This window comes from Oncorhynchus kisutch, linkage group LG3, assembly GCF_002021735.2.
Source record: "Oncorhynchus kisutch isolate 150728-3 linkage group LG3, Okis_V2, whole genome shotgun sequence".
Lineage (NCBI taxonomy): Eukaryota > Metazoa > Chordata > Actinopteri > Salmoniformes > Salmonidae > Oncorhynchus > Oncorhynchus kisutch.
Genome location: NC_034176.2, coordinates 35,782,992 through 35,807,802, shown reverse-complemented (window position 1 = coordinate 35,807,802; position 24,811 = coordinate 35,782,992). Strand labels below are relative to the sequence as shown.

Sequence of the window (24,811 nt, the reverse complement as noted above, 5' to 3'; positions counted from 1 at the left end):
TGTTGCATTACATGGTTCAACAAGTGATGGGTCGTGTTCAGGGCACACCGTTGTTAAAAAAAAGAATAAAAAATCTGAAATTGAAAAGGACCATGAGCATTTCTTATTGGATAAGACCAAGCATTCCACCTCCCCGTTTCAGTCTTTTCTTTGGTCCCTAATAAACACAACCGTGGGGTGACGTGAAGCTACACCCTTTATTGCTACACAGGCCCTTTATTGCTACTCGTTTCAGGGTCTGTTGTCAAGCTAAACATGGCATGACAGCAAGTTTGCATGATAGCACAAACAGACTCACACTCAGGCTAGGTCTGGTGGAGCCAGACCAGCCAGTAAGGCATTATGTGGCTGGCAGAGGGACCAGGACCGTGCTGCTCCTACTCTGTGGGAGAAGGGAACCCTGGGAATGCAGATCCGCCACCAGCACCAAGCTGTGCGCACATATACACCCTTTAATGCACGCACACACCCCCTTTAATGCACACACACGTTTTAATACACGCAGTGAGACACACGCACAGCCTTTAATAGAGCCCCATTACATTATTTCACAGAATGTCATCTGTCGCAATAATAAAAGCTTCGGGATTGGCTGACACCCAGAAAAGGGAGGGGGCAGAAAATGGGCTTTGCTGCCACGCACGGCGGGATCAGTCAGTAACTATTCAATCCCTTTCAGCTAAACTCCTTCTTTGGGAATGTTTGGTGCATTTGTGTGAATATGTGTTTGCACATTCCTACACTGAGGCAGCGGCACGGCATTCGGTCTTGATTTATACAGCCTGTTAGTCCATTCATGGTGACACCATCGGCTTGTCGGTGAATCGGTGAGGGGAAAAAGGGGGTTTGGTGGTGAAAGGAGAGGGACATGTCAGTCATCAGCATCAGGAGAATTAGCAATCTGATGCTATTAAAACCACACTGTCACAGGGATCTAATGAACAGGCTACATAACAGAACGTTCTACAGACACGCGCTGTTTGGACTCCATACACATGGAGATCACGTCAATCCAGTGTGGAGTATATGTCCACACCATACCCATCTGTCATGGTCTTGTTACAGTGTGCCGGAGCGGTGAGGCGCCAAGAATGTCTTGCATGTTACCGCCACCCCGCCTCTTCCCTCATCAAGCGGAGCCCCTTTCCCAGAAGAGACCCCCCCCACCTCTCCTTTCCCCTACTCTCTGAATGATGAAATCCATCCTAGCTCCCATGACACCAGTGCAGCCCTGCCTCTCCCAGTCTCCATTCTCTCCCTCCTGTCATCTCTCCGGGGTCCACAGTAGCGGAGGGCTCCCGCTGGGTTTGTGTGGCTGAGCGTTGGGGTTTTCATGGCTACATGACCAAACCCCCTGCACAGGCTTGCACCACAATCAAACAGTTCTGATCAAGCCAGGGAAGGCTGTATTTATCTTCGCAGGGGAGAGAGCAGCTTAATCTGCGAGACTGGAATTGCTCATTTACATTGGAGGAGTAGAAGAACAGGCACACTGCTTCAGATCAACGCTCATTATGATCTTATGATGTCACAGTAGCTGGCTGGGGTTCGATGGTTACATGTCTGCTCTATTCTGTGGGCACATTCAATATGCAGCAAACTTTAAAAAGGCAAGACATCACCTTGATTCATAACTAACTCCATATTTTTTGTAGTTCAGTCAGTCATTATTTACCAAATGATACTTCATGGTTTTGACGCTGTCCAACACAGCCTGTGGCCCTACTGCTGCTGCAGGCAGCTCTGCCGATAAGGGGCTGCCTGCCTCTGTGCACTCACTGGAGACCAGAGGCAGGGCTACTGCGAACCCAATCACTGTCCGCAGCAGAAATGGGAGCATGTACAAGCGAACCTTGCGAAAGCCTGCTTGAGATTCCCCAATTTGCAGTGTGGATTCTGGAAACAGTGAAGCGCAATCAGGTGTATTGTATGTTTAAAATATGAGGCCTGGACACAAATGTGGATGTGGGCATTGAATTGTACTTAGTTAAATACATATTCAAAATGAGCCACAATTTTTTTACAAATATAACCCTGTCAATTTAGCCAAATGAATACATGTGAATTCCAGTGTTGACTTATCTCCAATTGTCCAATAACCTCATTCAGCACATCTACTTTTAAACAGTGTGTAGTCTTCCCATGCCTGGCCTGTGGACGCTGGTGCAGAATATCTGGTTTCGTAGAAACGCACACGCTCCGACACTGCAGCACTGCAGTCTATGCTGCATAGCTCTGCAGCAACCAAATTGATTCCATCACAGACATAACATAGGGTGGCATGGAGAAGCGGATTTCCAGTCGAGTGCCAGATGCTCAAACACATAAGGCAACAACTGAACAAATATATACTAGGACGCAAGAGACAAAAAAAACTAACAGAACAAAAAAACTTTAGATTATTAGGATCGCCATTTAGCAGTTAACCAGCAGCTACCCTTCCTTGGGTCCACACAAAAAGTTAAATATAATGGGAGAACAGAACAGTTATAGAAAACATGAGAAAATAGATTAAAAATATGAGCATCACATACTGTCAAGACACCAAGACTTCACACATGACCGTTAAATTACAGGGTTAGAACGATGATCGACTGATACAGGTTGCTGTTTTTTGAAAGAGGATGAAAAAAAAGGGAGACGAGTCAAATGAAGAGCATATCCATGAGAGGACATCTCCCCATTAACCTAGTCACAGACAATGAGAACCACCTCCATTCCCTTTCCACTGGACAACATAATGTGCCATATTCCGGTAGTTGCTCTCCTTTCTCCTGGAGAAGTATTCTACAGCAAGCAGCTAATGCAGGCAGTCCAGACAGGAAAGGCAGCTTGCACCCGCCATCATTCAATCACAGCTGGTCAAGACCCCACAGTCTAACACCCCATAGAAACCGTCCCCAGTCCCAGCCTCCTTAGTAACCTCCACCAAACCCTCCCACACACACAAAGCCCTGCATTGATGAATCTGCTGGCATCCCTTCCTCTGTTCTTCCACATTCATGTTCTGACAGTGTCCCTTTATATTTCCTGCCAGCACTTAAGTAGAGGAAGAAAAAACATTTTCCTGCCTTTATTTGACTGGTCCTTTATGAGGCGATGCCGCCTGACCTCCACATTAAATCAGCTTTCACTTTACTGAAATGACACCAGAGCAAGGAGGTAGTGATGGCACAGGCACCGGCAGCATCACAAATGACACCCTCTCCCCTAAATAAAATGCACTATTCCCCCAATGGGACCTGTTCAAACAGCGCACAGCCATACGTCCTCCGAAACACAGCCCAACCAAGCCGCACTGCTTCTTGACACAACGCCCACCAATGGTGTCGGAGGACACCAGACACCTAGCGGCTATGTCGGCATGCACTGCGCCTAGCCCGCCACAGGAGTCACTGGTGCGCAATGGGACAAGAACATCCTTGCCGGCCAAACCCTCCTCTAACCCGGACGACGCTGGGCCAATTGCGCACCACCCCTTTGGTCTCCCTGTCGCGGCCGGCAGCGGAAAATAGTTTTCTATATGCATTAACGAGAAGACCATTTTCCTGAGAGCAGAAAGGCACTGATGAATGAGTTGATAGTAGGCATACAATAGTGAGGAACGATCGCATAGTATCAAGAGCTACAACGCATCACTGCCGCTTTTCTTCACTATCGACCATTATACAGGTATAAGGTGATACACCTGGGGCGAACATCTTCTCTTTGCCCATAATAAAAGGTTTTATCTTCTTTCTGCACATGCACAATGGAGGATGGAGTTTAGGAGATTCTTGGTCTCTAAACCTCATTATTCTCAAAGTCATTTTTGGAGTGCTAGGTTCCTGAAATGTATTCAAAACAGTCTTCTAAGCTCCTGCTAATCCCCAGTCATTCTGGCAGCACATTCGGGGGGAGGGGGAGAGACTCTCACCACAATAAAGTCCTGAGCTTCCTTCCTGTGTATGCTAATTAAAAAAAGTCCCTTACAAAACCACTCTCCCTCCTGGTAATAGTATCAGTCCACTGTGATAAGAGCAAATCATAGAATAATTAGAAAAGAATAAAGGACGTTTGAGAGGGTGGTATAGGCAGACGACCAACGATGACACAACAACAACAACAAAAAAATTGAGCTAGACCAGCTACACCCAGTTCTCTAAACAACAAACAAAAAATCTTCGGTAGCACTGGTGCTCCCAATTTAAAAGGTTAGGAGCACCACATGAAATTTAGGCGCACCAGAAAAATATAGATTTTTTAAACTGATTGAGATACAGCCTATATGAACTCAAGCTACTTTTGAAGCACATGTTGTGCCCTAGAAACTTCATCACTAAGCCCTGTGCAACTGGTTCCTGGACTTCCTGATGGGCCGACCCCAAGTGGCAAAGGTAGGCAACAACACCTCTGCCACACTGATCCTCAACACAGCGGCCCCACAGGGGTGGGTGCTCAGCCCCCTCCTGTTCACCCATGACTGAGGCCATGCACATGTGCAACTAAATCAAGTTCGCTGATGACAACAGTGTTAGGCATGATTACCAACAATGACGAGACGGCCTCCAGGGAAGAGGTGAGAGGCCTGGCGGAGTGGTGCCAGGAAAACAACTTTCCACTAAACTCAAAAACGAAGGAGCGGATTACGGACTACAGGCAAAAGCAGAGAGAGCACGCCCCCAAAAGCTTGACAACTTCAAATGGTCCCTTCACACAGGCAGTGTAGTGAAGGCACAACAGCCTTCACGACACCTCAGGAAGCTGAAGAAATTCATCTTGGCACCCAAGACCCTCACAAACATCGACAGATGCACCATTGAGAGCTTCATGTTGGGCTGCATCACCACCTGGTACAACGTCTGCAACCGCAGGGGGTGGTGAGGTCAGGCCAACACATCATTGGGGGCACACTGCCTATCCTCAAGGACATCTACATCACCCAGTGTCACAGAAAGTCCAAGAAGATCTCAGACCTCAGCCTACCGAGCCACAGCCTGGTCACCACGCTACCATCTAAAAAAGGCAGAGAGTACAGGAGCATCACAGCTGGGACCAAGAGATTGATAAACAGCTTCCATCTCCATGCTATCGGCCATCACTAGCCGGCCCTCCACCCAGTACCCTGCCATGAACTAGTCACTGTTACCAGCTGGCTACCACACAGTGCTCTACGCTGCACCTTAAAGACTGCTTTGGTCTATGTACAGTGGTGAGAACAAGTATTTGATAACCTGCAAAATCAGCAGTGTTTCCTACTTACAAAGCATGTAGAGGTCTGTAATTTTGATCCAGAAATCCAGAAAATCACATTGTATGATTTAAGTAATTAATTTGCATTTTATTGCATGACATAAGTATTTGATACATCAGAAAAGCAGAACTTAATATTTGGTACAGAAACCTGTTTGCAATTACAGAGATCATACGTTTCCTGAAGTTCTTGACCAGGTTTGCACACACTGCAGCAGGGATTTTGGCCCACTCCTCCATACAGACCTTCTCCAGATCCTTCAGGTTTCGGGGCTGTCGCTTGGCAATACGGACTTTCAGCTCCCTCCAAAGATTTTCTATTAGGTTCAGGTCTGGAGACTGGCTAGGCCACTCCAGGACCTTGAGATGCTTCTTACGGAGCCACTCCTTAGTTGCCCTGGCTGTGTGTTTCGGGTCGTTGTCATGCTGGAAGACCCAGCCACAACCCATCTTCAATGCTCTTACTGAGGGAAGGAGGTTGTTGGCCAAGATCTCACGATACATGGCCCCAGCCATCCTCCCCTCAATACGGCACAGTCGTCCTGTCCCCTTTGCAGAAAAGAATCCCCAAAGAATGATGTTTCCACTTCCATGCTTCACGGTTGGGATGGTGTTCTTGGAGTTGTACTCATCCTTCTTCCTCCAAACACAGCGAGTAGAGTTTAGACCAAAAAGCTCTATTTTTGTCTCATCAGACCACATGACCTCCCATTCCTCCTCTGGATCATCCAGATGGTCATTGGCAAACTTCAGACGGGCCTGGACATGCGCTGGCTTGAGCAGGGGGTCCTTAGCAGGATTTTAATCCATGACGGCGTAGTGTGTTACTAATGGTTTTCTTTGAGACTGTGGTCCCAGCTCTCTTTCAGGTCATTGACCAGGTCCTGCCATGTAGTTCTGGGCTGATCCCTCACCTGCCTCATGATCATTGATGCCCCACGAGGTGAGATCTTGCATGGAGTCCCAGACCGAGGGTGATTGACCGTCATCTTGAACTTCTTCCATTTTCTAATAATTGCGCCAACAGTTGTTGCCTTCTCACCAAGATGCTTGCCTATTGTCCTGTAGCCCATCCCAGCCTTGTGCAGGTCTACAATTTTATCCCTGATGTCCTTAAACAGCTGTCTGGTCTTGGCCATTGTGGAGAGGTTGGAATCTGTTTGATTGAGTGTGTGGACAGGTGTCTTTTATACAGGTAACGAGTTCAAACAGGTGCAGTTAATACAGGTAATGAGTGGAGAACAGGAGGGTTTCTTAAAGAAAAACTAACAGGTCTGTGAGAGCCGGAATTCTTACTGGTTGGTAGGTGATCAAATACTTATGTCATGCAATAAAATGCTAATTAATTACTTAAAAATCATACAATGTGATTTTCGTTTTAGATTCCGTCTCTCACAGTTGAAGTGTACCTATGATAAAAATTACAGACCTCTACATGCTTTGTAAGTAGGAAAACCTGCAAAACCGTCAGTTTATCAAATACTTGTTCTCCCCACTGTACATACGGTTATTGAACACTGGTAACTTTAATGTGTACGTGATCCCTCAATAATCTTAATGAAGTCTAAAGACGTTCTCATAATAAAAGGTCTACACATTCCTCAACTCGGCAGACAACAGAGGTTTGAATATTGTTTTGAGTGTAAGAGTTAGAAAAAAAATTGACATTCAAACATACCGAGGACACAATCAAATAAATGTAACTCAATGATTAACCCTGAGCAGTACTGTTGAAATGATGTAAAATGAAAATAAAACGCACACTTTAGAGATAATATTAGGGGGACCCAGCGAGTTAAAGAGTAGGTCCTTCACTGTCAGTCCTCACCTCAACAGCGAAGAGCAAAGCAGAGTGCAGCGCCGAGAACACATGCAGACACGTCAGCGCAACAAACTCAGCAACTCTTTCGTTGCTATAACAGCACTATTTGCAGTTTTTGAAGAACAGTAATGTACGATAAGAAAGGATGCGACTGTCTCAGCAGCATGCCTTGAACACCTGAACAGCTCATTTGCATATACAACCACTTTTCTAAAGTGAAATAACTAATAACTAATATCTTCACTTAAATACACCACACATGAAACCGTTTCATACAAGTGATCAGTGTTGTGGCATGCTATACGGTATGCTATACAATGTTAACAAACTTGAGGTATGAAAGGCACTAACAAAATTGGCATTCGCTAACCATACAAGGACGCTGCAGAGCTAGGTATTAACGCTGGTTAGAAAGGTTGATTGACATGAGGTAAATACATAATATATTGTCAATAACCACTAACACCATTACCCATGGAGTTAATATAACCGAATAACTAATAAGGGCAATATAAAACAGGTCACAGAAGTAGTATTGCTTACCTACAGTACCAGTCAAAAGTGCACACACCTACTCATTCAAGGGTTTCTTTATTTTTACAATTTTTGACATTGTAGAATAGTGAAGACATCAAAACTATGAAGTAACATATGGAATCATGCAGTATCCATAAAAACGTGTTAACCAAATCTAAATGTATTTCATATATGAGATTCAAAGTAGCCGCCTTGATGACGGCTTTGCATGCTTGTGTTATTCTCTTAAAATGCTTCATGAGGTAGTCACCTGGAATGCGTTTCAATTAACAGGTGTACCTTGTTAAAAGTTCATTTGTGAAATTTCAATCAGTTGTGTTGTGACAAGGTAGGGGGGTATACAGAAGATGGTCTTTTACCAAATAGGGCTAAGTCCATATTATAGCAAGAACAGTTTAAATAAGCAAAGAGTAACGACTTTGAATGTTTCTTTGAGTGCAGTCGCAAAAACCATCAAGCGCTATGAGTAAACTGGCTGTCATGAGGACCGCCACAGGAAAGGAAGACCCAGAGTAACTTCTGCAGCAGAGGATAAGTTCATTAGAGTTACCAACCTCAGAAATTGCAGCCCAAATAAACACTTCAGAGTACAAGAGACACATCAACTGTTCAGAGGAAACTGCGTGAATCAGGTATTCATGGTCGAATTGATGCAAAGAATCCACAACTAAAGGACACCAATAAGAAGTGACTTGCTTGGGCCAAGAAACAGACATTAGACCAGTGGAAATCTATCCTCTTGTCTGATGTGTCCGAATGTGAGATTTTTGGTTCCAACCGCTGTGTCTTTGAGACGCATAGTAGGTGAACGGATGATCTCCGCATGTGTGCTAACCACTGTGAAGCATGGAGGTGGTGGTGTGTGTTTTGCTGCTGACACTGATTTGTTTAGAATTCAAGGACACTTAACTAGCATGGCTACCACAGCATTCTGCAGCGATACGCCATCCCATCTGTCCAACAAGGCCGAAATCCCTGTCATTGGCAAGAGAAAGAGACAAGTATAGAGGACACAGGGCGGGGTGCCTCGTAAGGATCATCCGACGAAGAGTGGGGAATCTGCCTTTACCATCAATATTAATTGAAAACGTACAATCATTGGAAGAGGTACGACCATGAATATCCAACCAACAGGACATCAAAAACGTTAAAATCTTACATTTCACCGAATCGTGGCTGAATGACATGGAAAAACATTCAGCTGGCGGGATATACGCTGCACCGGTTAGAAGAGCACACTCCGGTAAGACTAGGTGGCGGCGGTCTGTGTATATTTGTAAACAAAAGCTGGTGCACGAAATCTAAGGATGTCAACAGATGTTGCTCGCTTGAAATAAAGTCTCTCATAAGCTGCAGACCACACTATTTGCCAAGAGAGTTCATCCATTTTTTTCGTGGCTGTTTATTTACCACCACAGACAGATGCTGGCACTAAGACCTCACTCAGTCAGCTGGATAAGGAAATAAGCAAAGCGCTCACCCAGGGCAGAGCTCCTAGTGGCCGGGGATTTTAATGCAGGGAAACTTAAAATCAGTTTTACCTCATTTCTATCAGCATGTTAAATGCGCAACAAGATGGAGAAAAAAATTCTAGATCACCTATACTCCATACAGAGACGCGAGCAGAGCTCTCCCTCCATTTGGCAAATCTGACCATAATCCTATCCCCCTGATTCCTTCTTACAAGCAAAACGTAAAGCGGGAAGCACTCTTGACTAGATTAATTTAAAAAAGTGGACAGATGAAGCAGATGCTAAACACGACTGTTTTGCTAGCACAGACTGGAATAGGTTCCAGGATTCTTTTAAGGCATTGAGGAGTACACCACATTCACTGGCTTAATCAATAAGTGTCGAGGAAGTCATCCCCACAGTACGTACATAACCCAACCAGAAGTCATGGATTAATACAAGATCGAATCGTACTACACCGGCTCCGACATTCCTCGGATATGGCATGGCTTGCAAATTATTACAGACTACAAAAGGGAAGCACAGCCACAAGCTGCCCAGTGACACGAGCCTATCAGACGAGCTAAATCACTTCTATGCTCGCTTCGAGGCAAGCAACACCGAAGCATGCATGAGAGCATCAACTGTTCCGGATGACTGTCTGATCACGCTCTCCGTAGCCAAAGTGAGTAAGACCTTTAAACAGGTCAACATTCACAAGGGTGCAGGGCCAGACGTATTACCAGGATGCGTACACCGAGCATGAGCTGACAAGTGTATTCACTGACATTTTCAACCTCTCCCTGTCCGAGTCAGTAATACCAACATGCTTTAAGCATGCCACCATAGTCCCTGTGCCCAAGAACACCTGCCTAAATGACTACAGACCCGTAACACTCACTTCCGTAGCCATGAAGTGCTTTAAAAGGCTGGTCATGTCTCACATCAACACCATTATCCCAGAAACCCTAGACCCACTGCAAGTTGCATACCCATCAAACAGATCCACAGATGACGCAACCTCTATTGCACTCCACACTGCCCTTTCCCACCTGGCCTGATCACCGACAAGACAACCTAGAGGGAGGTGCTCAGAGACTTGGCCAGGTGGTGCCAGAATAACAACCTATCCCTGAACGTGATCAAGACAAAGGAGATGATTGTGGACTTCAGGAAAAGGAGGACCTTACACGCCCCCATTCACATCGACAGGCCTGTCGTGGAGCAGGTTGAGCGCTTCAAGTTCCTTGGTGTCCACATCACCAACAACCTAGAATGATCCAAACACACCAAGACAGTCGTGAAGAGGGCATGACAAAACCGATTCCCCCTTAGAAGACTGAAAATATTTGGCATGGGTCCTCAGATCCTCAAAAGGTTCAACAGCTGCACCATCGAGAGCATGGTTGCATCACTGCCTGGTAAGGCAACTGCTCGGCCTCCGAGGGCACTACAGAGAGTAGTGCGTACAGCCCAGTACGTCACTGGAGCCAAGCTTCCTGCCATCCAGGACCCTAACAATTGTCAAAGACCCCAGCCATACACTGTTCTCAATGCTACTGCATGGCATGCGGTACCAGAGCCAGAAGTCTAGGACCAAAAGGCCTCTCAATAGATTTTACCCCCAAGCCATAAGACTGCTGAACAGGTAATCAGGTGTCCTGCCACCCCCGCCAACCCCTCTTTTACGCTGCCGCTACTCTCTGTGCATAGATAAAGTCACTTTAACTATACCTACATGTACATATTACCTCAATTAGCCCGATAAACCGATGCACCCGCACATTGACTCTGTACCGGTACCACCTGTATATAGCCTCGCTACTGTAATTTTACTAGTTCTCCCTCACCCCCCCCCCCCTTTCTTTACTTATCTAGTCTTTACCTAATACCTATTTTTTACTTAAAAATTGCACTGTTGGTTAGGGCTTGTAAGTAAGCATTTCTCTGTATTCCGCACATGTGACAAATCAACTTTGATTTGAATTATGATTTTTTATTAATTAATTTACAAATTTGAAAAGCAGAAATGTCTCGAGTCAGTAAGTTTTCAACCCCTTTGTTATGGTAAGCCTAAATATGTTGAGGAGTAAAATGTGCTTAACAAGTCACACAATAGGTTGCATGGACTCTGTGCAATAATAATGTTTAGCATATCTGCGCCACACACAATTATATTTATGCAAGGTCCCTCAATCGAGCAGTGAATTTCAAACATATCCAACCATAAAGACCAGGGAGGTTTTCCAATGCCTCGCAAATAAGGAGAATAATAATGGCACCTTGGTAGATAAAAATACATTTTTATAAAACACATTTAATTTCCCTTTGAGCATAGTGTAGTTATTAATTACACTTTGGGTGTATTGATACACCATACAGTCACAAGAAAGACACAGGAATCCTTCTTCACTCAGTTGCCTGACAGGAAGGAAACCGCTCTGGGATTTCACCATGATCCCAATGGTGACTAAGACAGTTAGAGTTTAATGGCTGTGATAGGAGAAAGGTTAGTATACAATGTAATCCTCAGTTAGTTAATTGACAGAGTAAAAAGAAGGAACCCTGTGCAGAATAGAACTATCCCTAAACATGCATCCTGTTTGCAACAAGGCACTAAAGTAATAGAACTATCCCTAAACATGCATCCTGTTTGCAACAAGGCACTAAAGTATTACGGCAAAGAAATTAGCTTTTTGTCCTGAACACTGTTTTGTTTTGGGGCAAATCCAATACAACCCATTACAGAGTACCACTCACCATATTTTCAAGCATAGTGGTGGCTGCATCATGTTATGGGTATGATTGTAATCATTTAGGACTACAGAATTTTACAGGATAAAAATATATATAAATATTAGGCAAAATCCTATAGGAAAACATGGTTCAGTCTGCTTTCCAGCAGACACTGGGAGATTAATTAACCTTTCAGCAGGACAAGAACCTAAAACCCAATACCAAATCTACAAATCTGGATTTGCTTACCAAGACAACAGTGAATGTTCCTTAGCTGCCGAGTTACAGTTTTGACTTATGTTTGACAAATCTATGGCAAGACCTGAAAATGGTTGTCTAGCAATAATCAACAACCAAGCTACCCTCAAGTATCTGAAATGACATGATCAACTGATTTGATGAAAAGCTTACCGTGACTTGCTGTACAACTGATGGAGCTAAAAATGTGGAATAAATTGGAAATGTGTAGTTATGACTACGCTCTTCAAGAGGTGACGATAATAAAACCAAATAATTAACATTTATTTAACAATCCCTTGAAAACGGCACGTAGTTGTCAATGGTTTTAGTGGAGCTAGGGGTCTCCTTGCCTCCCAAGCAGCCAAATGGAACTTTCTGAACCAGTGACATTTTATTAATAACGACCTATAGGAAGATAAAAATGTTGCGTCGGTAACACAGGTCAAATCGAGCCATTTTCACAAAACGAGCCATTTTCACTGTAGGAATAGTGCAACCATGACAACATCGAATCTACACTCACGTTATTCTCTAGGGCACTTGGAAACAACGGTAAAGCGAAGCCTCATGACAACAATTATCAGGGAGATTTATTTTGGGAGTAGCAAAATAAACTCCTGGTCACACAGAACATTACCAATTTAGAGCCCTGGCTACACCAGCAAGACTAGATGAGCAGTTTCCCTGTTTTACATTGGAAGCATCTCCTGGGGGGGGGGGGGGTCTTTACCAGTGCATGTCCTTTAGGGTAGAGCAGGGATCAGAACCAGCGGGTCCACACAGACAGGCCAGATCTTTCCCACAGCCCCTCTGTCTACATGCACAGAGCAGAAAGAGATGGTAGAGCAGAACATTAAAGCATACTTATGTAGCTCTCCTTCACTCTTTTCTACTTTTCTTTTTTACACTCAACCCAAATAAACAAATGAAAAAAGGTTATTTTCTCCTCAAACCATTTAATAATTTCCCTATTTAATTTCACTCTTTCAAGCTCTGGTGAAACTGATAAAATAGGAGAGATGAAAGTGTAAAAGCCACAACCAAATACCATTACAAAATGCAATCTTATGGACTGCTGCTATATTGATTACCTAAAAAGTTCCAACAACAATGCTACATTATGGTTCACTGTAGGGCACCATTGTAGTAGTCTAGAACTTGAACTGCCCAAGGCAACCTACTTGCTCTCATGCAGGTGTGGACTTGGGCAGGAGACCGAGACATTGCAAATTCAGCTGGTGTGGTGTCTGGGCTGATGGACAGACACACCCGTGCCAGTGTTTACCCTCCCAGGATGGCCCTGCAGTGATTATAATTAAGCAGCTCTTATTTCGCAGACATAATCAAAACAGGGCCCAGCAGGGTTAATCTTCCATACAGCAGGGACTAGGAGATGGTTCCCTGCTGATTTGATCTAGTGGTTTGGGCATTGTCTGAGGTGGCAACCAGACATAAAACACCACAGGAAACATTTGCATTTTAATTTTCCGTTGTAAAACATTTTGCTTCAGCGAGCCCTAAATGAATACAACACTAAGCACAGATGTTGACTGTGCTGCATGGTGGGGGACTAAAAGATGTGCTGCTGAGATTTCAATCCACTGACTAGCAGGTCATGGGGGATGGAATTAATATCAATCCAGACCACTGCCTGAAGTTGTCAGCTGCAGAGATCATCTTGGGTAAAGTCCTCAGGAAAAGGTGTTCGGGCACAGTGACTGACTGCACTAACCTCGCTGATTGTTTCCTGGTTGTAGCCAGTGTCATCCTCAGATTGGGGTGGAGGGGATCAGCCAGGGAATTTAGTGTCCCCCCCCCAAAAAATGATTTGTTCCTTCTCTTGACGCAGAGGGATTTCGGTGTAATTGCTCTGTGTTTATGCATAGTGTCCCTGAGTTGCACTGTGGGGTGGGTTGGAAGGGGGGGGGGGGGGGCAAGGGAGGCAGATTAATGGTCAACATGTCAGTGGAACAGGCCCACTATTATTCTATTACACATCACCACCTAAGATCCCTGCACTGAGGGGAATAATGAATAATGCCATGAAATCTTGTTTAAAAACAATTTATGGCACAGACGTCATCTTGTGTCTGACTGCGAAGAGATGACTGAAAGCAAGCCCTGGCATCGCATTTGAGTACATGCCATCACTATATCAGAGGGCTATGGAAATACAAGAATAACACTGGACAAAATAAACAAAAAAAATACACTTTATATGGTACTAAAGAGCCAGCAATTCACTTTTAGGCTGAAGTTAATTTTCATTTCTGACATACTGATTTTAAATCTGGTGGTTTTTTATTAACTGGAGGGAACTTGTCAAATAAAACACCAAATTATTTTGAAAACATAAGACTACAACACAGTACTTCATTATCCCTTAGCTAGTAACCCCCATATTTCCTATCCTTCATAAACTTCTATATTTAACCCAAGACCGCTAACAATCCAAAAAGCCTTAACACAGTCCTGGGGCTATGCTGTGTGTGCTGGGGCTGGCCAGACAAAGACCTAGACAGTTATTCCCTTTCGCAGGAGGGAGAGGAGACCGGTGCCAAGGGTTTATTGAAGGAGCATACCAAGCCAGTAGGACAGGGGGAGGAGCACAGCTCTGCCCCCCAGCCAAGCAGGTGTCAGCCAGGAGCATAAAGAGGCATTCACTCTGGACCTGGCCTCCCTCTCGCACTACACAGGCAGTCACATCACAGCCACCTTTGCCCACAGCACTGACTGAGTGTAATCTCCCCAGTAAGACACTGTACTTTTATCAATCAAACTACAGGGACAGCAGAGTGTGGTGTTACTGTACTTTATTTATTCATCCAAATGTACATGCAAGTTGAGGCAATTTAATAATCGACATGATTTTGCTCCTAGGATAGACATGTACAATATTATTGGAGTAGATGGCCAGCTAGATAGACACTGGCTCATAGTAATAGGTGGCTTTTCTTTGTATCATTTTCAAGGATGAACCTCTTTACGCAAGGTCCCCCTTATAACCGCCAAGGGATAAAGCACTTGCTTGATGCAGGATTCATTCCAAATCCAATCGTATTTGTAACATGCGCCAAATACAACAAGTGTAGGCCTTACCGTGAAATGCTTACTTACAAGCCCTAAACCAACAATGCAGTTCAAGAAATAGAGTTGAGAACATGTTTACTAAAATGAAACATCAAAAAAGTAACATAACAACGAGGCTATATACAGGGGTACCAGTACCGAGTCAATGTGCTGCACAAATCACTTCCATTACACATTCTATGAAGCCTCTCAAAAATAGTTGTTTGGCACTACCATTTTCCCAGGAATGGACTTAAGCAATAGCTACAGAAACATACAAAAATGATGATACAGAGTTAGATTCACGTCAGTGTAGGATTCATACAGGCTATTCAGCACAGTATCCACCACCAGACTTGACGCTATAGGAGAAAGTAAGCTAAATAAATGGAGTGATTATACAAAACAAAATGTAGCATAAGATGCTATGCTTGTGATCCTATAAGAACAACAAAAACAACAGCTTACATTTGAACCCCACCGCAGAAGCGTCAGGTATCTTCCCAATTAAGTAGCATAGTTGTGTTTGGGGGGTAACTTGAAAAGAACTAGGGCCTATCACTCACAGCCCACACTCTCCCAATGCATTGTGGAAAAGTGAGAAAAATAATCTGCTATATTTAGAGCCAAAACAAGTGTAAATAACATCCTGGTATTTAAACCATATTCAATTTTCTAAATATTGCATACTATTAAACATATTTTCGCATACTGAGAATGCATCGTTGCGTTGTTTCCTGCTATTCATTACTAATTGATCAGCTGACCACAAGGTTGTGTTCTCAGCCCTCCACTGTACTCCCTGTTCACCCATGACTGCGTGGCCATGCATGCTTCCAACTCAATCATCAAGTTTGCAGACACTACTACAGTGACAGGCCTGATTACCAGCAACGACGAGACGGCCTACATGGAGGAGGTGAGGGCCCTCTGAGTGTGGTGTCAGGAAAATAACCATCGCTCAATGTCAACAAAACAAAGAGATGATCATGGACTACAGGAAACAGAGGGAGCACACTCGCCCATCCACGAGACAGTAGTGGAGAAGGTGTATTGTTCCTTGGCGTACACATTATGGACAAAATGAAATGGTCCACCCACACAGACAGCATGGTGAAGAAGGCGCAACAGCACCTCTTCAACCTCAGGAGGCTGAAGTCATTTGGCTTGTCATCTAAAACACAAACTTTTACAGATGCACAATCGAGAGCATGCTGTCGGGCTGCATCAATGCCCGGTACGGCAACTGCACCGCAGGGCTATCCAGAGGGTAGTGCAGTCTGCACAACACATCACCGGGGGCAAACTACCTGCCCTCCAAGACACCTACAGCACCCAATGTCACAGGAAGGCCCAAAATACAGACACGACAACCACCCGAGCCACTGCCTTTTCACCCCGCTATCATCCAGAAGGCGAGGTCAATACAGGTGCATTAAAGCTAGGACCGAGAGACTGAAAAACAGCTTCTATCTCAAAAGGCCATCAGACTGATAAGCAGCCATCACTAACAGAGTGGCTGCTGCCAATATACAGACTCAAATCTCTTGTAACTTTCATAAATGTAATAAATGGATTTAATAAAAAAGGTATCACTAGTCACTTTAAATAAAGGCACTTTAATATTTAAATATCCTACATTACTCATCTCATATGGATATACTGCATTTTATACCATCTACTGCATCTTGCCTATGCCGCACGCCATCGCTCATCCATATATTTATATGTACATATTCTATTCATCCATTTATAAAGGTGGTTATTGTGAATTTGTTAGATATTACTGCATAGTCGGAACTAGAAGCACAAGCATTTCAATACACTCACATATGCTAACCATGTGCGTGATCAATCAAATCTGATAACTCTGCCACCTTCCCCATTCAACATCCACTGTACTTCAACATAGCTGTCGCCAAGCAGGACACGCGTGGGAGATCACACTGAGCATTAGGGTTCCCTTTTCTATCTCAATTAGAACTTCCTCATAGCCCAGGCTGAAAGACCATCTTAATGTGAATCAAGTAGTCTCATTCTTACCCGGACACTGAGATGCAGTCATAACATTCCCACTGAACAGCATATAGCCTAACGAAATCAAAACAAAGTAAATAGAATATTTAGAAAATCAGGGATGATACAATGGACAGCTGCATCAATGGAGTAAATATTAAGTCACCTTGACAACGTGGAACATAGAAGGACTTTGTGGGATGAGATATCGTCGGGTCAGAAATGGCAGCTGAACACTGACAGATGCCTTGACAAGAGCTAGGCATCGTTTTGTCAAATCTAGCAGACTTAGGATCCATGGTAGCCAAGTGTCCATGATATTGTCACTCACTGCTAGATATATGGCAAACAACAAAAACAATAATTTTGCTGATGGGTCCTTTTGGAGAAATGTTTAAATGTAGCACATGCTTCTCTATTAAATAAATAGACCGCACTCGAATTGGAAAGCACTTGAGTAGAACCAATAACATCATCCATTGTTGGCTGCATACGGAGTGCTCTAATCCATGTGTAGCACTTGTGACAGACACATAAAAAAACTATTATTTCCATGCATTTGGAGTAGTGACAATGCACATACAGTGGGTCCGAAATGATTGACAGCCTTGATAAAGATGAGCAATAATGACTGTATAAAATAATTCAAATCCTGAGCTACATTCAATGCAACAAAAAAGGGGGGGGAATTATATTATACAAATTGCTCAGAGACTTTGTTTAACAAGAAATAAACAAATCTAATAAAGGTAGGGGTCAAAATTGACACCTCTAAATATTTGTTTAAGTAGTCAAAAGTTCAGTATTTGGTCCCATTTTCCTAGCACGCAATGACCACATCCAGCTTGTGACTCCAAACATGTTGGATGCATTTGCAGTTCGTCTTGGTTGCGTTTCCTATTAATCCCCCCCCCCCCAAAAAATATAAATTAAAATAATTCTGAACAAAGCTTGAATAACAATGAGTAAGTTAGATGGCCAAAGACATGCTAACCTCCCATGTTATTGGTAATGGAGGGAGGTTAGAGTATCTTGGTGCCATTGCTTCATTTGAGCCGGATCCTGCACCTCTCCGTTTTGGACTGCTTTGTTCCGGCATCCATTTGGTACCTCAAGTCATGAACAATTATCTTAAATATTCACAGAATAGATCAAAGTTCATTATAGTTGCCGCCACATTCTTTTGTGGGGGCAGGAGAATTAACTAAATGTGAAAAAGTAGATTCTCAGACCGGGCCTAATATTCTAAGAGTTGATTTGGGTTGTGCCGGCCTGGGTTTATGCTTTGCGCAACATTGTAACCTGTTGGAGACCAAAGTGTGTGTGTGAGGAACGTGCCAGTATCTCTCACATAACTAGAATGAGATTCACTTTCTATGATCCCTCTCTGCTCTGATAGACATGAGCCTGCAACTCATCTCTCCAGTGTTGCACTTCATTTATTTCCTGATAGAATTATGGCCGCGCGAAGGGTTCTGAAGGAACAGAAGCACCCCTTACGAATTGAAATAAAGCGCATTCTGAAAATATTTAGACCCCTTGACTTTTTCCACATTACAGGCTATTCTAAAATATAATAATACTTTTTAAAAATTCCTCCCCAATCAATTTACACACAATACCCCATAATGACAAAGCAAAAACAGGTTTAGACACTTTAGCAAAAGTATTTAAATTAAAAAAACATTTACATAAGTATTCATACGCTTTACTCAGTACTTTTTTGAAGCACCTTTGGCAACAATTACACTTGAGTATATCACTACAAGCTTGGCACATCTGCATTTGGGGAGTTTCTCCCACTCTTCTCTGCATATCCTGTCAAGTAGGATCCTGTCAAGTAGGGTTGGATGGGGAGCGTCAATTGCATAGTTATTTTCAGGTCTCTCCAGAGATGTTCGATTGAGTTGAAGTCCGGGCTCTGGCTGGGCCACTCAAGGACATTGAGACTTGTCCCGAAGCCACTCTTGTGTCATCTTGGCTGTGAACTTCGGGTCGCTGTCCTGTTGGAAGGTAAACCTTTCTCCCAGTCTGAGGTCCTGAGCGCTCTGGAGCAGGTTTTCATCAAGGATCTTCTGTACTTTGCTCCGTTCATCTTTCCCTTGATCCTGACTAATCTCCCAGTCCCTGCAGCTGAAAAACATCCCCACAGCATGATGCTGCCACCACCATGCTTCACTGTAGGGAAGTTTCCTCAATCTTGGTTTCATCAGACCAGAGAATCTTGTTTCTCATGGTCAGAGTCCTTTAGTTACAAGCGGGCTGTCATGTGCCTTCACCTGAAGAGTGGCTTCCGTCTGGCCACTCTACCATAAAGACCTGATTGGTGGAGTGCTGCAGAGATGGATGTCCTTCTGGAATGCTCTCCCATCTCCAGGAGCTCTGTCAGAGTGACCATTAGGTTCTTGGTCACCTCCCTGACCAAGGTCCATCTCCCACCGATTGCTCAGTTTACACAGGCGGCCAGCTCTAGGATGAGTCTCGCTGGTTCAAAACTTCATCCATTTAAGAATGATGGACGGCACCATGTTCTTGGGGACCTTCAATGCTGCAGACATTTTTGGGTACCCTTCCCCAGATCTGTGCCTCAACACAATCCTGTCTCGGAGCTCTACGGACAATTCCGTCGACCTCATGGCTTGGTTTTTGCTCTGACATGCACTGTCATCTGTGGGACCTTACATAGACAGGTGTGTGCCTTCCCAAATAATCTCAAATCAATTGAATTTACCACAGGTGGACTCCAATTAAGTTGTAGAACAATCAAGGATGATCAATGGAAACAAGATGCACATGAGCTCAATTTCGAGTCTCATAGCAAAGGGACTGAATAATAACGTAAATAAAGTATCTTATTTTTAATAAATGTGCTCACATTTCTAAATAACTGTTTTTAATGGGGTATTGTGTGTAGATTGATGAGGAAATTTGTTATTTAATACATTTTAGAATAAGGGTGTAACGTAAAATGTGGAAAAAGGTAAGGAGTCTGAATACTTTCCCAATGCACTATACATTTGCCAAAGACCATGAGAAGGCTTATAATTTATCCACAAAGGATCAATAGCTTATTTTTAAAAATAGCAGAGTTGTGGATTGTAGCCCAATAACAAGGAATAGCCTACAGTCGGGAATGGGCAGCCAATCTGTCAATGAAAAAACAGCACTAAGACAAACATGCCTTTCACAATATTTCAAATACAATCGAGGGAAAACACAGGTTGTAAAGCAAATGGCTCCCGCTGAAAATAGAACACTATACTGTAGGCTACCAAAATATTTGATAAACCTCTAAATATTGTTTTACAAAAGAGAGATAGGCTTTTGGCATGAGCTCATCAGCCATCACCAGCAAGTGAGCATCATTGGGTGAGTCAGTTAAACTGTAAAGCATTTTTTAGGACTATAATTTCATCATAATGTAGCCTTCAATATCTGTTTCCACACATAGGCTATTGATGGAGTCCAGACAAGGTCATTTTTATTTATCTCAGATTTTCAGTTTCTCGGTGTCAAAGTAGCCTGCCATTTTGATTATTTGTGCGGTATTAAAGATTCAGCCAAAGTCTCAAGTCATGTAATATTTTGTAAAATTGCATGAAACGCATTCATTAAAAAGGCCACATTTTTCCCGGAACCTAGGCTACAAAAAACAAAACAAAAAGTGCCTCTACTTTACTATGACACGTTAAAACACTGTTTGGGGGTATGATCTTAGGCCCTCGAACATTCTCACTCATTATTCATGATTCAGAATGATCTGTAATCATGGTAGCATCCACATTAACATAAAAGTGTTTAGGAAGATTCTATTCTTATTTACAATAAATAAATTAACGGACCACACATTATGTATCATTCATTTCTATTGGGCACTAAATCTGAAACAACAAAAACAAACTGCAAATGCATCCACATTTTTTATAGAGTCACAAGCTTGATGTAGTCATTGTGTGCTAAGAATATAGGACAAAATAGTAAACTTGCAAATATTTAAATTTATAAAAAATATTTAGGGGTATCAATCATTTGGAAGCCTACCATTTAATTTTTTTCTCCTGTTAAAAGATCATCTATTTCTCTGAGCAATTGTATTCATATAAAATAATGTCCCCATTTGTTTTAGCATATAATGTAGCTTAGTATTTTTATTATTATTTTTTTTATATCATTATTGCTCATCTTTATTAAGGGTGTCAACTTCAGACTCCACTATATATAAATCTATGAGAATATCCTACATTTTAATACTGAATAAAAAATGCCACTGGAGAGCGACAGCACGACCTTGTGATTGACTGCAAAAGCTATTTATATTCATTCATACAACACTGCATGGCCAATAAATATCTATTCCATCCAACTGAATCACTTTTCTCTACAGCAGTAACATCAACAGAATTGAACACATCAAATGCCTCTACGGCGATACGCATGCATTTCATTATATTAGGCCTATCAGTGTTCATAAAGAGTGTTCAGGACTCAAGAGGAAAGCCACATAAGAGGGAATCAACCCCCTCACAAATAATTTGAGCAGCAACTCACAAGTGCCCCCTTTTCCATACTGGGTAATTACAAGAGAAGAAATTAGATGGACACTCCATGGACACTCACTTACTCAATAAGGAAAACGAAAGCAGAGGGAAATGATTGACAGTAGCAGCCACAGCAGCAAAAAAAATACATGAAATAAAAACACATTAATGTGTTACATCTTGGAAAAACTGAGGTCCTAATGCATTTCAAAAATACCATGGCAGGTGTTCTATGTGGCAAATATGACATACCCTGCTGCTCATCTTTCATAAAGTCAATACCAACATCATGCCATAAAATATGTTATTGTCAAAAAAAAAGATGGATTATGCCTATCAACTTTACATTATTATCCGTCTAATAAATAGTCCAAGTTTTCCACCACATTTGTTACTATAAATAAAGTCACTCCACTGTATTTTGCATTGCCAAAGGTTAGCATGAAAACATTATTATTAAGAATTACTGCAAAGATGGTCCAGGTAACTGCCAAACTAAAGTTAACTTGAGTAAATACGGGAAACAAAGTATATTGAAAGCAGGTGCTTCCACACAGGTGTGGTTCCTGAATTCATTAACATCCCACGCTTAGGGTCACCTTTAAAAATGCATAGTCGCCCATTATTTTGCCTACCATGGCTAAAGAGAGCTCAGTGATCATTTTTCACAAATTTACCATTTGAGCTCTGATAAATGTGTAATTAGTCAAAAGATCAATTAATGGAAAAAGATCTGAATTCAGCTGCCCGTGTAAACGCAGCCAAATGAGCATTGGGGATTTAAAGGTTGTGCGTCTGTCACCAGATCAGCACTTATGGGACATTCTGGAGCAGCGCCCGAGACACCATCAACAAAACAAATAATTACGCAATTTGTCTTGGTATAAAATGGTGACCCATCCCGCCAATAGAGTTCCAAACACTAGTATAATATATGCCAAGGCGCATTGAAGCTGTTCTGGCGACTCGTGGTGGCCTAACGCCCTATTAATTAAGACACTGTTTGCAGTTACCTGTAGGTAGTCTATTGTTGGTGCCACGGGCAGACTGAGGCACCTTTCCACAATAGATGACTTGTGTGCTCTTATATATGCAGAATCAGGAGGCAGTGAACTACATAACCTTTTTTTGTAGGTTATATTCATTAAAAACACAAGACATGGGTTTGCATGCTTTATGAAACAGAACAGTCATTCAAGGGGGCAAAGCTGTGGCTAACGTTACTCTATCGCAATCTATAGATGTCGTTAGGCTACTCAAATAATTTGTTCATCGAATGCATTTTACATTAAATATACATTTTACTAGTCTACAATTGAGTGCCATCAAACAACACCAACTCTGTAAAATCCCCACCACACTGGCACACAAATCCTTCCATGACCATTGCAAAACGTTTGCGTACTGTGTAGCCTACGACTGCGTAGGAATAATAGATTGTTTGTTCGGCTGATAAAATGAAAATACTGTTATCAAATCGACGTTTTCTATTTAACCAAAAATCTTTATAGCACATTGATACGCTACATTATAACGGCTCTTACCTTCTCTTCCTCCCTTCCACTGGAGTTTAGGGATAACACGCAGGAGCAGGGTAAACTTAGCGATGCAATCACCAGATGGTTCCTCGTGTTGATGAAATCACCTGACACTTCTATTCTTCTTCTTCGTCTTTGAATTGCACCCCAAATAACGTCGACAACACTTAATATACATTTATAACCAATCCGAATAATGATTTCTTCTCTTTTCAATATTATTTGTAGCAAACGTCAGGGCTACAGTTATTCTCGTACGGTGACCGAGAATAATACTGTGTAGTCAGTGATTTGCTTAGCCAATACTTATTTGCTCAATATCTGGAGGGTAAGAGGGAACAAATCAACATAACCTGTAGTGAAATGTTTCCTTCCTTTAAAAAAAATCTGTCCATTATTTATTTAATAGGAATTAAGGCAAGTTAGTCTATTGGTAAATAGCCTGTCCCCCTCTCCATTTAAAGCCCGAAACAAAAAGCAATGTGAAAAGTCGCAAACTTTCAAAATCCTAGCGTAGAAAATGAGTTTCGACAACAAATAGAGAAAATTATTGCAATAATTGCCTGGACAAACTGATCTTCTATCAAATAACAAACAGCGTCAGTACAACAAAACTATCTGAACAAACCTCGATTGAATCCCGCCCCTATCGCGGGGCCTTCGAGGAAATATTTATTTTGATTGGGTGAACGTACTTAGTATCTCCAACGTGGTTGGTTTAAAATCCGTCTATCTTTGTAATGTCAGCGGTAAATTCAAATATGCGGCCATTTATACTAAGCTTCCTACTTTGATCAAATGAACTCACCTGAACCTGATCAAATTTGTATGTATGAAAGTAGGCCTTGGCTACCATAGACATCCGATGTTGTAGGCTATATTAAGTAAACACACGACATGGAACAAAGTAGAGTTCGCCAGAGGCGTGGATGGATGGTTTAGGCCTATGCTCAGCTCCTCATATGGGGGATGGTCCTATGACAGCATGACAATAAATTGACCACCATAGTCCCTGTGCCCAAGAACACTAAGGTAACCTGCCTAAATGACTATAGACCAATAGCACTCACATATGTAGCCATGAAGTGCTTTGAAAGGCTGGTCATGGCTCACATCAACACTATCATCCCAGAAACCCTAGACCCACAACAATTTGCATATCGCTCTATCACATCCACAGATTATGCAATACCTATTGCACTCCACACTGCCCTTTCCCACCAGGACAAAAGGAACACCTACATGAGACTACTGTTCATTGACTACAGCTCAGCGTTCAACTCTATAGTGCCCTCCAAGCTCATCACTAAGCTAAGGATCCTGCGACTGAACACCTCCCTCTGCCAATGGATCCTGGACCCCCAGGTGGTGAGGGTAGGCAACAACACATCTGCCACGCCGACACTCAACATGGGGGCCCATCAGGGGTGCGTTCTCAGTCCACTAATGTAGTCGCTGCTCACCCATGACTGCGTGGCCGCGCACGACTCAAACCCGATTATTAAGTTTTGAGATGACACGACGGTGGTAGGCCAGATCACCAACGATGATGAGACAGCCTATAGGGAAGTAGTGAGAGACCTGGCAGTGTGTTCTCAGGACAACAACCTCTCCCGGAAAGCTGGCAAGACA

General features: G+C 42.9%; 1 protein-coding gene across 11 annotated transcripts in view; it reads right to left on the bottom strand.

Moving 5' to 3' along the window:
- LOC109881845 (armadillo repeat protein deleted in velo-cardio-facial syndrome homolog) overlaps positions 1-23,795 on the bottom strand; it is a 235,978-nt gene extending 212,183 nt beyond the window's left edge. For 5 of the 11 annotated variants that reach the window (XM_031805122.1, XM_031805146.1, XM_031805128.1 and 2 more), the window contains exon 1: positions 23,186-23,795. The gene's annotated coding sequence lies outside the window, so the exon portion shown is untranslated. The remainder of the gene's footprint in view (positions 1-23,185) is intronic. The other 6 variants (XM_031805134.1, XM_031805160.1, XM_031805150.1 and 3 more) reach the window with 2 other exon arrangements.
- Between the last annotated feature and the right edge of the window lie 1,016 nt (positions 23,796-24,811).